The following is a 9,177-nucleotide window of genomic DNA, read 5'->3' on the forward strand; positions in this document are numbered from 1 at the left end:
ATATCCTAAGGTGCTCAAATACCCTAACCTAGAACATCGATAGTCGAACTGTGAGAGTTGGAACTTTTATTTGACCCGAATGGGTATCCAAAAATTTTATGAGAACTTTTTTTGGGTGAAAAAGGCTTGCCCTTATACCTCTAGATGCTCTTGCATCAGACACCCAAGGTAGATTGAAAAGTTACCCTATCACTTTATGGATGGTAGAGAAAATCCCAAATGGGAAACCTCAACTTCTGATATCCAAGTTGAATCCTCGATTGATTGGCCTTTCCACTTAACTAGATACTCTTCATACTGCTTATTTCTAGTACTCCTACCCACATGATGATCCAAAATGTTTTCTATCTCCTCCTTCTTAGAAGCGAGAATTGGATATGCCTCTAATATTAGCTCCTCACCTACCCCATCATCATGATACTATGTCAAGTTTGCAATGTTGAAGATAGGAGAAATGTGAATTCCATCTGGAAACTCCACCTCATATGCATTTCTTGAGTCATGTTTCTTCAAAATTTTGTAGAGGCCGAATTTCTTCATCTTCAGCTTGTTGTAAGTACCTACTGGAGATCTCTCCTTTCTTAAGTGTACCATGACTAGATCCCCTACGTGGAACTCCTTATGTCTTTTCCTTTGATCAGCCCTAGCTTTATTCTATTGATTCATGTTGATAATGTGTGCCTAGACCTCCACATGTTGGTACTTGATATGTTCAAAAAACTCTTCTGCTTCAACACTTGTCCTCTCCCCTTGCTCCATCTTCCTCAATTCTAGTGTAGTCCTTGGGCTACTTCCATATACAATTTGGAATGGTGATTTACCAGTACTCCTATTTATAGAGTTATTGTAAGAAAATTCTGCTTGTGGTAGAATTAAATCCCATCCTTTGGGCTAATCCCCAACTAAGCATCTTAGAAAATTGTCGAGACTTTTGTTTACAACTTTAGTCTAGCCGTCCGTTTACGGATGATGTATGAAACTAACTTTCAAGTCCATTCTCAACTTCTTCCACAATGTTCTCTAGAAATACCCCACAAATTTAGTGACTCTATCAAAAACTATACTCTTTGGGAGGCCATGTAGTCTTATCACCTCTCCGAAAAAAAGGTTTGCAATATGGCAAGCATCATGAGTTTAATGGCATGGAATGAAATGTGCCATTTTGGAGAATCTATCCACCACGAAAAATACTAAGTCATTGCCCCTTTGTCTCCTCGACAATCCAAGAAAAAAATCCATACTTATGTCCTCCCATAGCTTTGATGGAATAGGCAATGGCTGATAAGATCCAATATTGTGACTAAATCCCTTGGCCACTTGACAAATTTGACAACTCTATACAAACTCCTTCACATCCTATGAAATCTAAGGCCAAAAATAATGTTCTCTAAGAGTTGCAATGTTCTTATCTTGACCAAAATGCCTTGCCATCCCTACACTGTGTTTCTCCTTAATCAGATTTTCCCTCATGGAACTGCTTGGAATACACAATTGACTTCCCTTGAACATCATACCCTCCTAAATTGATAGTCTAACTACTTAGTTCTATCTACAACAACAGGTTCTTACAATTTTTCCATGCTTTAGAAAAATCAGGATCCTTGGGGTACAGATTCTTGAGTTCAACAAACCCAACTACTTCAACCTTCTTTATTGTAAGCAACAACTATCTCCTACTTAATGCATTTGCAACCCTATTAGATTTTCCACTTCTATGCTTCAACACAAATGTATAGCTCTGCAAGAACTCTACCCACTTCATATGCCTCTTATTCAATTTACCTTGGCTATTTAGATACTGTAATGCCTGGTGATTAGTATATAAGACAAATTCCTTTGGCAATAAATAATGCCTCCATTTCTTTAAGGCCTGAACTATTGTATAGAACTCTTGATTATAAACAGAATACTTCTTTTTCACATCATTCAATTTTTCACTAAAATATGCAATAGGCTTACCTTCTTGGCTTAATATAGCCCCAACAACGTTGCCACTAGCATTGCAATCCACCTAGAACACCTTGCTAAAATTAGGAAGTGCCAACACAGGTTGTTTTGTCACCTTCTTCTTTGAAAATTCAAAACTTCTTGCAACTGCCATAGTCCATTTGAACTCTTTTATATCCCCTCTTATTGTGTCATTTAGGGGTGCACATATGCCACTAAAATTCTTAATGAACTTCTTGTAAAAATTAACCAAACCATGAAATGATCTCACCTCAGTAGTAGACCTTGGAGTAGGCCATGCCAAGATGGCTTTTACCTTCTCTAGATCCATTTTGAGACCTTCAGGTGATAAAACAAACCCCAAGTAGACTAAATCTTTATTAGAAAAGCTACACTTGTTCAGATTAATTAAAAATTTCTCTTCTCTTAACATTTCAAGGACACTACGAATATGCAACAAATTTTCTTCCAAAGTGTCGCTGAAAATTAAAATATCATCCAAATAGACAATAACAAATTTTCCCAAGAACTTCTTAAGTACCACATCCATAAGCTGCATGAAGGTGCTTGGGGAATTCATCAATCTAAAGGGCATGACTAGCCACTCATAAAGACCCTCCTTGGTCTTGAAGGCAATTTTCCACTCATCTCCTTCTCCAATCTGTATCTGGTGATACCCACTCTTGAGATCTATCTTTGAGAATTACTGAGCTCCACTCAAGTAGTCCATAAGATCATCCATTCTTGGGAAAGAAAATTGATACTTGATGGTTACCCTATTTATAGCTGGAGAATTTGTACACATTCTCCACTCTACATCCTTCTTTGGTGCCAGTACTGTAGGTACTACACATGGACTCAAACTCTCTTGAATGAAACCCTTCTTCAATAGCTCCTAAACATGTCTATTTAGCTCCTTAGTTTCAGTAGGAGTCATCCTATGAGCCGCCTTGTTAGGAAAACTAGCTCCAACGATTAGATCTATCTAATGAATAATTTTTCTTACTAGTGGCATGTCATGTCCCCTTTTCATATAATTAAAAATAATAATATTTGCTAAGGCAGGCAGGCTCAAAAAAGTGAAGTTTCGGAAAAAGGGGCTAATCTTTGGAAACAAATGGGATAATAAATGAAAATTATTATTAAAATATGTTTTATTAACCCCTCTTGGACGTGATCTAGGGTTATGCCCTTTTTAAAGGGATTTGGAGGCATTTTGGGCTGATTCCAGAACTTGATTTTTGCTCATTACTTTGTTGTTCTTCAGAGGCTGCCAAACCTGTGGAGAAGGAGACCCAAGGATGGGAGTTTGCAGGTTTCCAGGAAGGCTAAGGATGGGATTTTTAAGCCATTCCATGTACAAGCTCTTGCAGAGTTTTTCCTTGTGCCGAACAGTGCAAATTTGTGGGTTTTCAAGCTATCTTGTGTTATTTTTGGGAGCCTGATGAGCATTGTTTTTGTCCTTTGTTTGGGAGCTGTTGTGTAAATGTTATAAAGATATGAAAATTTCATTGTGTATACTATTATACTGCTGAATTTTTTGTAAAGATTTCCACTTTTAGATTTATTAATAATATGTGAATCTGTGAAGTTTTTGGCACTATTTCGGGCATACCCGATTTGGGGTTTATTGAGAAATTTGTGGATCTTTGAAATATTGGTTGTTTTATTTTAAAAATCTGATTAGAGGCTTGAAATATCATATAAAATCAAAGAAAGGGACATTTTAGTGGTATCAGAGCTATGATCTTTTTAGCCTGAGGGTTTTTAGAAGTTTGCATGCAACCAAGTAAAAGAGAAAAGAGATATTTGCAGTGAGAAAAGAATAAACAATTTTTGATCAAACCTCCAGTTAAAAGTAAAAGTACAAAATCCAAGGAAGGAAAAATTATGGCTAATCAAGATGAGATGGTAAAGAAATTTTTCCAAGACATCCAAAATACTTAGAAGCAAATAGTGGATAGTTTGGCAGAAACTAGAGAGGGTTTGCGGATATTGACAGGAAAACTGCAAGGAGTTGCATCTATTAATGAGAAAGGGAGAACTTCAGAGGAGCCAAGAAATCTGAAACCCACACCCTCTAAATCAAAAAAAACTATTTTCCTACCTACAGATGAGCGACTAGTACCAAATCTAGCCCTCAATCCCGTGGAAGAGGTTACAGGTAACTTGATTGCATTAAGAGCTAATTATAATGGCTTAGATGATGAATTTCACAGTTTGGTTCCTTTTAGAGAATATGTGAATATGATGAACACTTTGATGCCCAAGAAAGAGTATAGGAGGGAGCATGACATAAGTGGAAGAGAGCTCAAAAATAAAATAAGCAAGTTTACAACACCTACTTTTGATGGAACAAACAAACTTTCAGCTAGAGCATGGCTACAAAAATTACAGACCTTCCTCACACTTAACCCCACAAAGGAGAGTGATGTTGTTCAATTTGCAATTCTACACTTGGAAGATGCAGCCTATGATTGTTGGTATCATGGAATGACTACTCAAGGTCATGATCAGGTAACTACAATTGATGATTTCAGTCAAAGAGTGATAGATAGATTTGACCTTAAGGATGATGAAGAGTACTTTAAAGAATATTCAAAATTGAAGCAAACCAAATCAATTAATGAGTATATAGAAGAGTTTCAAAACGTGGCTATTATGGTACCTAATATGAGTGAAAAGAGGATTATTTATCTTTTTCTTGATGGTTTGGAAGATTCTGTTAAAGGTTTGATTAGGCTTTCTCACCCTCAACCTTATAGGAAGCTATCAAAACAAGCTTGCAACTTGAAACTAGCATGCCTATGAAACCAGTCACTAATCAAGAACCCCCAAATCTTGGGCAACATAAGGGGAATTTTCAAAAAAAGACTTTTCCAACACTACCACCAAAAGATTTGATAAATGTGGCAAAAAAAAAAGGTAGACGAAGAGACTAGGAGTGAATTACGAAGGAAAAAGCTTTGTTTCACTTGTAGAGAACCATGGGTTCTAGGACACAGATGTTTGGGGAAAGGTCAAGTGCACTATAGTGAAGTTTCTTCATAATCTGATTTAGATAAGCATGAGGAATTTCATGACACTAAGGAGGAGGAAGAAGAAGAGAAAGAAAAAGAAATCAGCAAGGATGGCACTTTAGCAGCATTATCAGGAGTCCCAAGATATCATCCCTTTCAAATTTGAGGGGTACTAGCAAGGCAAAGGTTGATAGTTCTTCTTGATAGTGGCGCAACTCACAATTTTATTGATGAGGGATTTGTCATGAAAAGAGGGCTTAAAGGAAAAGATTTTGAGGGATTCAATGTTACTATAGCTGATAGATTCACTATTCCTTGCACACGAGTGGTGAAACAACTCAAGATGACCTTAGGAGATTATGAGTTATGTGATGACTTAGATGTGGTTGGCATTGGGGAGACAAATCTTGTATTGGGTGTTCAATGGTTGCACTCTATTGGAGGCTATTACACGAACCATCAAACTATGGAGTTTAAATTTCATTCCAATGGGAAAGAAGTCTTATTGAGAGGCTTATCGAATGGAGCACCTAAGGCGGTCTCTGCAAAGAGGATGGAGAGGACTTTTCGAAGAGGACAAGTACCATGGGAAGCAAGAGTCATAATCCATCCAACAAGCTCTCCAAAGAATCAAGGTAATTTCTATTTTGAAATTCAAAATATTCCTGATAAGCATAGTATAGTTTTCAATGACTTGCCTCCAGGATTACCACCAAATAGAGGTTTTGAGCATGTTATAGAGTTAGAATAGGGTGCCAAACTAGTTATAAAAACCCCATACTGCCATCCAAGAGGTTATAAGGAAGAAATTGAAAAAACTATTAAAGAACTTCTGGACATGGGATTCATAAGGCCTAGCTCTAGTCTATTTGCATCATCTGTGGTACTTGTCAAGAAAAAGGATGGTACAATGAGAATGTGTATAGACTATAGGGCTCTAAACAAAAAGACAATAAAAAATAGGTATCCCATACCACACATAGATGAACTCATTGATGAGTTATATGGTGATGTATACTTCTCAAAAATTGACTTAAGATCAGGATACCATCAAATTCGAATGAGGAGTGAAGATGTGAAAAAGACTGCTTTCAGATGTCACTATGGGAACTTTGAATTTCTTGTTATGCCATTTGGTCTCACTAATGCACCTGTACCATTCCAATCTTGTATGAATAAGGTATTCAGCCAACATCTTCAAAAATTTGTTTTCGTATTTTTTGGTGATATCTTGATTTACAGTAAAACATGGGAAGAGCATCTAAAGCACATAGACACTATTTTGGGAATCTTGGAGCAGAAATCCTTCTATGCTAAGCTATCTAAATGTCAGTTTGGTTTGACAAAGATCCTATATTTGGGACATATTATAAGTTCTAAAGGAGTACAGGTTGATCAACAAAAAATTCAGGCAATTTTGGATTGGCCTCCACCTACTAATCTTACATAGTTGAGAGGTTTCTTCAAGTTGTGTAGCTACTATAGGAGATTTTCCAAGAGATTTTCTCAGCTTTTGGCCCCCTTGAATGATTTTACAAAGAAAGGGGCTTTTGTTTGGATAGAAAAGGCACAAAAAGCATTTGATAAGCTTAAGGAGGTAATGAGTTCATGCCCTGTGCTTGCAATTCCAAATTTCTCTTTACCTTTTGTTGTTGAATGTGATGCTTCTAGAGAAGGTATAGGGGTTGCCCTAACTCAAAGGGGACATCCAATAGAATTTGAGAGTAGAAAATTAAATCAATCAGAGAAAGGTTACTCCATCTATGATAAGAAAATGTTCACAATCATGCATGGACTTCATAAGTTTAGACAATATTTGGTATGTGGGAGATTCATTGTAAAGACAGATTATAATAGCCTCAGGTTCTTCTTGAACCAAAGGGATTTGAATGATTGTCAACAAAAATGGGTAAGAAAATCACAAGCTTATGATTTTTATATTGAATACATGAAAGGAAAGAATAATGTGGTTGTTGATGCTCTCTCAAGAAAGCCCACTTTGTGTTCCTTAACATCTATCTCTGCTGATTGGAAAGTCTCCATAATTTGAGAGTATGCTAAAGATTCCTTTGCAAAAAATATTTTGGATAAGTTAGTGGATGATAATAGGTACAAGGTTGTTGATGAATTGATTTATTACAAGAACATGATCTTCTTAGTGCCAGGATCAAAAACTAAGGAGAGGATATTGAGGGCCTTTCATGAAACACCTTTGGCTGGTCATCAGGGATACTTCAAGACATACAAGAAAATTTGAGAGAAATTTTCATGGAAGGGTATGGAGGAGGATGTCCTTAAAAATATTAAGGAATGTATGGTATGCCAACAAAGCAAGAGTGAGCAAAATTTCCCTGTAGGGTTGTTGCAGCCACTTCCTATTCCTGAACGAAAATGGGAAAGTATTTCCATGGACTTCATTACTGAGTTGCCCGAGGTTCAAGGTAAGGATTGCATATATGTGGTGGTAGATAGACTAAGTATGCACATTTCTTTCCTATCACATCTGATTTCAAGGCATCACAAGCGGCCGAAGTGTTCTTCAAGGAAATTTTTAGATTATATGGATTGCCTAGAAATATTGTCAGTGACTGAGACAGTAGATTCCTCAGCTCTTTTTGGAAGGAGCTCATTCATTTGGTAGGAACTAAATTCACTCCCAATACTAGCTATCACCCTCAAACAAATGAATAAACAAAGATAGTTAATAAATGGATAGAGGGATATTTGAGGAACTATGTTTCAAATAAAAAATATGCTTGGGTGAAATGGTTGCACCTAGGGGAGTATTGTTACAATACATCTCATCACATTTCAGATAGTAGAGTACCTATAGCAAGTGATTTCGTCAAGAAAAGCCAAGACATAATAAGGTCTCTCAAGGATAATCTACAACATGCACAGAACCAACAGAAGTTGTATGCTGATAGGAAAAGGACTGAAAGATCTTTTGAGGTGGGAGATTTGGTATTTTTTAGGTTGCAGCCATATAAGCAAAGCACCTTGAAGAGGAGTGGGGTAGAGAAACTCAAGCCAAGGTTCTATGGGCCTTATAAGATCATCAAGAAGGTAGGAGAGGCAGCTTATGAATTGGAGCTCCCACCAAACAGAAAAATACACAATGTTTTCTATGTATCTTGCTTGAAGAAGGTTCTAGGCCAGAAAACCATAGTATCTATAGAATTACTACCTCTTGATGATGAAGGAAAATTAGTTTTGGTACCGAAAGATATTTTGGATACAAGAGAGAAAAGATTGAGAAATAGGAGCATCATAGAGCATTTGGTCAAATGGAAAGGATTACCATTGGAGCATGCAACTTGGGAAGGAGCACATATTCTTGAGAATTCCAACCTTCATTGCTTGAGGACAAGAAATATTTGGGAGGGGAGGACTTGTCATGTCCCCTTTTCAAATAATTAAAAATAATAATATTTGCTAAGGCAAGTAGGCTCAAAAAGGTGAAGTTTCGGAAAAAGGGGCTAATATTTCGAAACCAATGGACTAATAAATGAAAATTATTATTAAAATATGTTTTATTAACCCATATAAGGTGTGAGTTAGGGTTATGCCCTCTTTTAAGGGATTTGGAGGCATTTTGGGCTGATTCTAGAACTTGATTTTTGCTCATTGTTTTGTTGTTCTTCAGAGGCTGCCAAACTTGTGGAGAAGGAGACCCAAGGACAGGATTTTGTAGGTTTTCAAGAAGGCTAAGGATGGGATTTTAAAGCCATTCCATGTGCAAGCTCATGCAGAGTTTGCCCTTGTGTTGAACAGTGCAAATTTGTGGGTTTTCAAGCTATCTTGTGTTATTTTCGAGAGCCCGATGAGCATTGTTTTTGTCCTCCAAGTGGGAGTTGTTCTGTAAATGTTATATAGATCTAGAAATTTCATTTTCTAGGCTGTTATGTTGCTGAAATTTTTGTAAAAATGTACACTTTTAGATTTATTAATAATATGTGAAGCTGTGAAGTTTTTGGCAATATTTCGGGCATACCCGATTTGGGGTTTATTGAGAAATTGGTGGATCTTTGAAATATTGGTTGGTTAATTTTAAAAATTTGATTAGAGTCTTGAAATATCACATAAAATTAGAGAAAGGGACATTTCATTGCAGTCCTTCTGGAACATTATCAAAAATGATATCTCCAAACTCACTTAATAAATCTGAAACTTCAAGTGGTATTTCACTACTACCTTCCTTATCTTTTTT

This window comes from Cupressus sempervirens, chromosome 4, assembly GCF_028749045.1.
Source record: "Cupressus sempervirens isolate cs-2001-9-10 chromosome 4, ASM2874904v1, whole genome shotgun sequence".
Taxonomy (NCBI): Eukaryota; Viridiplantae; Streptophyta; class Pinopsida; order Cupressales; family Cupressaceae; genus Cupressus; species Cupressus sempervirens.